Below are 7,982 nucleotides of genomic sequence, written 5' to 3' on the forward strand. Positions count from 1 at the left end.
TAAGGAAAAAAATTAATTATTCCAGAAAAATGTATGAAAAGGGGAGCAGAGCAATTAAAAAAATTAACAGTTGGGACAAATAGAAAACAAATCAGAGTAGCAGATTTAAATCCAATCACATCAATAATTAACATTAAATGTAAGTGGACTAAATACTCCAATTTAAAGGCAGAGATTGTTAGATGGGGGGGGGGAGATCCAAAGATATGCTGTCTTTAAATATAAATATAGGTAGGTTAAAGGGAAAAAAATGGAGTAATTACGTCCTACAAATGGTATGGTTTAGAAAACTGGAGTGGCCATACTAATACAAGATAATAGACTTCAGAATGGTAAATATTATCAGGGATAAAAGGGACAATTTTCCAGGAACACATCGCAATCATAAGTCTGTATCTAGGAATAGAGCTTAAAATACATGAAGAAAGCATTGACAGAATTTAAGGGAGTGAAAAGCCTACAATTGTAGTTGGGGATTTGAACATCTTTCTGACAGTAATTGATAGAATTACTGGACAAAAAAGCATTTCCATTCATCTAAATGGGCCCTCCATGGGGGGACCGAGTCAGTGTCAGCCACGGGATGCTCTACTCACAAGAGGTTTCTGTTCCATTTTCTTGACTAATGAAGTAGCAGCTGTCTCAGCATCCCCTGTTACACAAAAGATGTCTTGAGACTGATTATAATTGCTATGAGAGTGAACCTGAGGTCTTTACCTTGGCAAGCAAGTCGCAGATGATTTCCTCTTCATCCCCACTCTTGGGATCAACACCATAGTCTAGACAGAGGGAGTTTCTCGTGACCAAAGTAAATTGCTTCTGCCAAATAAGGCCAAGGCCCCTTTCTCTGAGGAGCACTCTGTAACTACTTGAACCCGGGCTGTCAGGAAAGTGGGTTCCTTGGAGGGCCCTCCATGCTCAATGTTTGACTATGCGAATGAGCCCTTGAGTTGAGACTGGAGTTTTACTTAAATAGTTAAGTGACACTTAACGGACCATCATTCAGCGGCTCACTTCAAGGCTAGACTTGTTGTTGGAGGAGCTCCTTAATGGGATTACCCCACACAAAGAATAGCCTCAAGCTTCTGGCTTCAGGCAGATTCTGCCGCCCCTCCCCGGTCATCTACCTGTGCTCAGTTTAACCATCTCCTGTAGTGATCTGCAGAACATTTTTCCCAGCCTGCAAGAGATGATGGATTCAAAAATTTCGGATACTCTCTCAGGATAATACAGAGTAGTTATTTAGGTTAAAGCATCTTATGCTTCTGTATCAGTTAAGGCACTTAACTTGATAAGGTTGTGGAGACTGAACCCTTTGGAATGGTCTGGAAATAATTCTTATTTCTGAATTAATACTTTCTTAGTTCAATTTAAGCCTCGTTTCCTTATGTTCTAACTTATAGGGAGCTGGAAAATGCAAGATCTCCTATTATTATTCAACTCTTTGGAATCAGTGGAAATAAGGGCACACAAACTCAAGTTGAACCAAGAAGTTATGAAAGAAATTGCACCTATTTGGTTATTTGGGAAAAAATATTCAAGATCAAAATACTATATTTTATTAGGTGAGGGAAAAAAGTCCTAAAATATATTGAATTAACAGGGAACTGACTTGTAATGGGCTTTCTTATCTGAGGACCACTAACACACACTACAGTAACAGCCAGAGCAGGAGAAAGTCAGAAAAACATTAAGAACTAATTCATGGAAAAGAGATAAGACTAAGTACTCGGGCTAATCTATGGGATCATTTCACCTACCCTGCCCTGAGACACTTGGGTGCCCAAGTCGATTCTTTTATTTTTAGAATCGAGATTGTGATAAATGCAGTATTTGTTTCTTTTGTACAGTACATTTTGCATCTACTGTTCTTTCCATCTGGTTTCCTCAGATAGGTTCGTAACTCTACCTGATGCCAAAGAAAGCCTTTGTGTGCCCCTTAAATCCTTACTGGTCCCAGTGGTGAGTCCCCAGATGGAATATGACATTTCCCCATTTTGCCTTTAGTGAAAGACATAGAACACGAAAGAAAGACTTTTCACTCTAGCCTCCTGAAAGACACTACCATCTCCCCCAAACTTTTAGTTCTACCTAGATAATGAATGAGGGATGGGGGTGTGGGAGACGATGGTATCATTTCAGAAATAATCTGATCAATCACCTAAATTAGTTACTTCTATTCTAATGATTTAATTACATCTTCCAAAGTGGAGAAAGACATTTGGAGCCTATTTATTTTTCTGTAATAGATGTAAGAAAGGAGAAAATGGTGAAAAAACATTTTTAAAACTTTTTTCTTCAAATCGTTTAATGTGTCAAGAATCATAGCACCGGGGGTGCCTGTGTGGCTCCATTGATTAAATGTCTGACTCTCAGTTTCAGCTCAGGTCATCATCTCAGGGTCATGAGATGGAGCCCTGCATTGGACTCCAGGCTCAGTGGGGAGTCTGTTTGAGATTCTGTCTCTCCTTCTCCCTCTGTCTCCCCTTTCTCCCAACTCATGCTCTCTTTCTCTCTCAAAAACAAAACAAAACACAAACAAAACAAAACACAAACAAACAAATCATGGCACTTTACTGGAAAAAGAGCACAAGACTCAAGTCAAAGAGGTCGCTTACTAATGTGGTGACTTGGGGGCTCATCTGAGCCTTGGTTTCTTCATCTGTAGATTGAGAAGCTCAGCCCTTTCCTCCCTGCGTCTTGAACGTGTGTGAGGGGGCCATGCTGCAGGCGAGAGGCACACGCAAGTGATGGTCTTCATGGACGTGATGGTCTTCATGGACGCGATGCACTTGTCAGGAAGTCCCACGGACCAGCCTTAGTTACCATCTGGAGCTCCTCTCTCCAGCTAGTGAGGTCTCTACTCATTACCCATTTTTCCTTTCCCCATTATTCCCACTATAACGTCTTCCTACTTTTCTTTTTTCTATTTGCTCTTTCACTCCACTGGTCAACTCTCATGTTTTTCATTATTTACCATGAGCCCAAAGCTGCAAATATGACATTTGTCTCCAAAACAATACTTTTTTTTTCTTCCTAATTTTATTTATTTGACAGAGAGAAACACAGCAAGAGAGGGAACACAAGCAGGGGGAGTGGAAGAGGGAGAAGCAGGCTTCCTGCTGAGCGGAGAGCCTGATCTGGGGCTTGATTCCAGGCCCCTGGGATCATGACCTGAGCTGAAGGCAGATGCTTAATGACTGAGTCACCCAGGCACCCCTCCAAAGCGATCTTTAAACACTTCACAATACTTTCCTGTTTTAAGGGATTAATTCTTTAGATTCATTTTTCTAATCTCAGGGGTCTGGACCTTTATATTCTATGCTGAGCCCCAGGATTTGAGTTCTGGTTGGGGAACTTGATCTGATGAAAGAATTGAGGACATTTCTGTCTGGGACTCCCTTTCCCAGGATGCTGGGTACCTTTGCCTTCGTCTTCTCCTTACAGCCGCTTAGCAGGACTCCCCCCTCTAGCAACAAACTCATGTTTTCCAAAGCTCCTTTCTTTTTCTATTCTTTTTTTTTTTTCTTGCATTTTTTTAAACTCCAGGTAAAAGTCCCTTTTTAAAGATTTTTAACAACTGATTTGTTGTAAGACACTCAGCTAGAAAGTTGTTTTATCCCACACTGCCTTTTTTAAAATTTTTAGTTCAAAGATCTAATTGGTTTTATTAAATGATTCACCGATTGGGCAGCATTTCATCTAGCAAGGAGAGGAGAACTCTGAGCATGCTACAAAGAAATGGAAGGTTTTTATAGGAAGAAGGGTGGGGTAAGGAAGTTATTAGTGAAAGAAAAGATCCTTTCAGGCAAGGTCACCTTCCCCGAGGGAGAAGAGCAGCGGGTCTTATCATGCGGATCATCTCATCTTCCTTTGAGGGATGGAGAGGGCCCCTTGGACAAATGCCCTCACTGGTGTTGACCAGAAACTTCCTGAGTGGTCAGTCCATTCTTCATTTCTGGGGGATGCTGAAACTACATTAGATTAGGTATGAAGCTCCAGTTTGGTGACAGAGCCTAAGTGACACCATTTTAGCCTATGGTTTTCTTTTTCATACTTTCAAATCACAGTACTACCGTCCACCCCCTGGTCTTTGAACATGGATCCCTTGTAGCAGAACAGTCGTAAAAGTCAAAAGGTCCTGGCACGTGACTAGAATCTTCTCCAGTCATCAGTCACTATCCAGTCCGTCATAGTATCTTATGAAAATGGCTCGGAGGTGAGGCCACTTGGGTTTGCAGCTTCTTCTGTTCCATCTGGTCAGGTTCCCAAAGCAGGAGTGGTCTCAGGAATGGAGGCTTTGCCAGAGGCAGAAATGCATAAGGTGACATAGGGGGAGAGGGTACCAAGGTTCCAGGCCATGCCATGTCCCCACATCTCCACATAGTCGCCAAACTGGGAGCTCTTCTTCTGCGTTACTTTTATGCTCTCACAGCTGAGGACTGGTGACCCAACTTTTCTTAAGGCTATGTTTCATTGATGTAATTCTAAAACAATTTTGAATGCACAGATTAAGAACATGTGTCTCTTCATGTCACATGTTAAAAGAGACTTCAACTCATTCTGAAATCTATATTGAAGAATGTCTTAAAGCAAAATTGCAACCGTGTAGCTATATTAACTATGAATTCTATCAAGTCACAGTAGAGTGACCAAGAGAGTCAGGTTGGAGGCTCATCTAAGCAAGAATTTTTCCTCTGATAAAGGCATCCAGGCTGTTTTGTTGGGCAGGGAAGGGGGGTGGAGGGGGAGGCGTGTGATCAGTTTGGAAAGATATGGTTTCCCTCCCTCGTGTCAGTCTCAGAATGTCAAGAATGTTCCTCAAAGGTGGATCTGTCAGCATGCCCTTTGCTAACTCCTGCTTCAATCCTTTTATATTGTATCTGCTACCTCTTGGGACGTAAGTTTCATATTTTTATTATCTACAGTAGTCCAGTATTTCCTCTTTTTGTCTTAAAATTACTTCTTTCAAGTTTCAAGGAGTGTGCCTTTAGGATCTGGAAGCAATGATTCCATCTGCAGTTTCTCTATTCGGTTCCACTTGATCCTGGAGGCTTTGATGGTATCTGCTCGGCCTTTGTCAAGACAGAGAAAGCTAATTTTGCTTCTGAAAATGGAAAATTTTCAAAGGAGCCTTCCTCCCAGGAGACAAATCGTTCTAGGGCTAGGGTGCAGTGACCCTCATTGTGGAGAGGCAGGAACACAACCTGGAGACTGTTGACAAAGGGTTAAGCATCACAGACAGCATGAGTAGAAGTGAAAAACAGAACTGATCCAAAACATATAACGTATACTCCAAAATAAGCCAGGCTCGCCCCACTTAATGGGATCACTGCAGACACGCCAAATTCTACAGCTAGTCAATTGTATACATATGGTAAAACTTTTCATACCATTCAACCTTTGCTGCCATATGATTTTAATTACATGCAGATTGGGTAGCTGGAAGAAAGCACTGGAATTAAATAGAATAAAGTTAAACACAAGCCCTTTTGTAAGTGGCCCTGGTTTAGGTTAGGATGTATGCAAATGCCCGTGGAGGACAGAAGAGGAATGTGTGGCTTGGGGGAGCCTCTGAGGATGGGTATGACTCATCTCCAATCTGGGGACCCGGTTGTTTATCTGGACACAGGGATTATTCTCCTTTTGAGGTTGAAATTTATGCTGACCCTTGCACCTTGTTACATTCTTCCTGCCCAACTACAGGGTTTTCTCTCCAAGACGAAATTGCTCTCCGGGCACACACCGCCTTGAATTTTTTGAAAGGCTGTGGGTTTCAGAGATGCCAGATTGGTAGATTGGAAACTCCCACCCCCAGACTTTATTAGTCCCTGCTCCTTGTTTCTCTGGAGCTGATTTTACGTAATGAATTTAAAAAGCGAGGCTGTTTACTTCATTTAAGAGCAGGAACGGAAAGCCAATTTTGCTTCGGATGGGCCTCGGCTGGGCGGAGGGGAAGCCACTGCTCTGAAATGTGCTTTTCTCAGACTTGAACGGCATTTCTTTGGTTTTCTCCATAACTTACCATGATGGCTTTTACTTACTGAACATCTTTTGGGTAAGCCACTGTGAATCCCAGTTTTCTCTTTTCTGAGATGAAGATCCTGACTTAGTGACTCCGACCTGGCCGATGCCAGGCCCTGCAGGCAGAGGCAGCCTGACAGCCCCATGCCCCAGCCCCTGGAGGAGCAGAGACGGAGCTGGCTTAGTAAGGAGGAGAAGGTCAGGTCTCTGAATCCTGTCTTAGGAGCACGTCAGATCTTTCAAGGAAGGAGCAGGCTCCTAACCTTTGCAGGCTCCTTTGCCAGTGAGATCGGGGTCCCAGCGAGTGCACGGCTCCAGGAGCAGGCAGAGGCTGCACCCAGCGTGTAAGGTTCTCCACCCCCTTTCCACGGGAAGGCAACTGAGCAGACGGGGAGCTTTCACAGTCATGCAGCGATGAGCTGGGGAATCCCAGCTTTTGGGCAAGAAACCATACCTCCCACTGCTGCCCCCGCGGGCTGGGGCAAGCACCAGGGATGACCGCTTCTGCCCAAACCTCCCGCCCCAGCCCTGCCCTCCAGGCCGATCTCAAGGGCAAACGTCTCCTTCCATGTTTGCCACCTCTCTTTGTATTTGTAAATATTTATGTGCGGACACTGTTCTGCAAACATACACACTCCAGTCTGTCTTTCAGTTGCTTGGGCTTTGGTCCATTCATTGTTCTTGAAGAAGTCACCAGTTTTAGCCTCGAGGGAGTTGCGTTCCGCGCCCCCCACCCACCCGCACCCCCGGAATAAACGTCTGTGGATTGAAATGGATGACAAATTAATTTCACTTCGTTGAAATGGATTTTTTAAATGGACTGTTTAATAATATATTCAGGTATATAAAAATGACATCTATCAGTCATGCAAGTTAGTTTCTCCATCTTTAGGAAGGAAAGAAGGAAGTCATTTGTACTTAATTTCAGGTATGATTCCTCATTTCTTCTTTCATATTTATTATGCCAGTTGCCTTAACATAATGGCCTCGAGCAAAGGGAACTACTTCTAGAAACCATGGAACCCAGATTCTTAGTCACTGACCTCAAGAAGCAAGAGATACTGGAGTTAGTGGCCAGGGATCTTTTGCTGTGCAGGGAAGCCCAATGAACCCACTCTGTTAGGAGTTTGGTGTCCCTGCCTGGTGCTTCCCCCCACCTCTGCCACACTGAGGGCCTGGGCTGGGCTCAGCCACCCCGAGACATCGTCCACCACACTGAGGAGTAAACAGGCTTACAGGAGTGAAACAGGGGCTGAGGCAGGACCAACTGAGCTCCTGCTTTGGATGGGAAGTGGCTCCAGCCCTGGGGGCCCGGTTTTCCCTTGCTGAAATGGACCATTCTGCATTGTGGGCCAAGTCGTAGGAGAGGAGCTGAGAAGTCACAGCTCCTTCTTAAAATAGAGGGGCTGCCTTCAGTGTAGCAGAGAGCAGAGACACTAAAGCACATGATTGCAGCGCAGTGTAAGAATTTGCTAGAGTATAAGTCAAAAACAAGCAGCCCTAAAAAACAAGCAAATACTTATGGCCAGGAACATCGCTGGATATGAGATTAGCACCGCAGCTTGGGGCCGCACTGCATTCACAGTGGTTAGTTAGAATTGCTTATTTACATGTTGGTCTCTCCGGCCAAACTATTTACACCCTGAGGTCTGGGAATGGGTCTTACTACTTTTCTTCAGTTCTTCTGAGTCCCACTGTGTGTATGTGTGTGTGTGTGTGTGTGTGTGTGTGTGTGTGTGTAAGCCATCTTTATTTGTAACTTTGTTTTCCAACTTTGTTGAGATGTAATTGATACATAACATCCTGTAAATTTAAGATGTGTTGCTTTGAGACCTTTGTATATTGCAAAATGATCACCACTGTGACACTAGTAACATCTCCATCCCAGATGTGTTGCTTTGAGACCTTTGTATATTGCAAAATGATCACCACTGTGACACTAGTAACATCTCCATCCC

General features: G+C 43.7%; 1 protein-coding gene across 5 annotated transcripts in view; it reads left to right on the forward strand.

Annotated features, from left to right (window-relative positions):
• SCAF8 (SR-related CTD associated factor 8) overlaps nucleotides 1-7,982 on the forward strand; it is a 222,286-nt gene that overhangs the window by 172,637 nt on the left and 41,667 nt on the right. The window lies entirely within an intron of this gene.

Source organism: Mustela nigripes, chromosome 5, assembly GCF_022355385.1.
Source record: "Mustela nigripes isolate SB6536 chromosome 5, MUSNIG.SB6536, whole genome shotgun sequence".
NCBI classification, from domain to species: Eukaryota; Metazoa; Chordata; class Mammalia; order Carnivora; family Mustelidae; genus Mustela; species Mustela nigripes.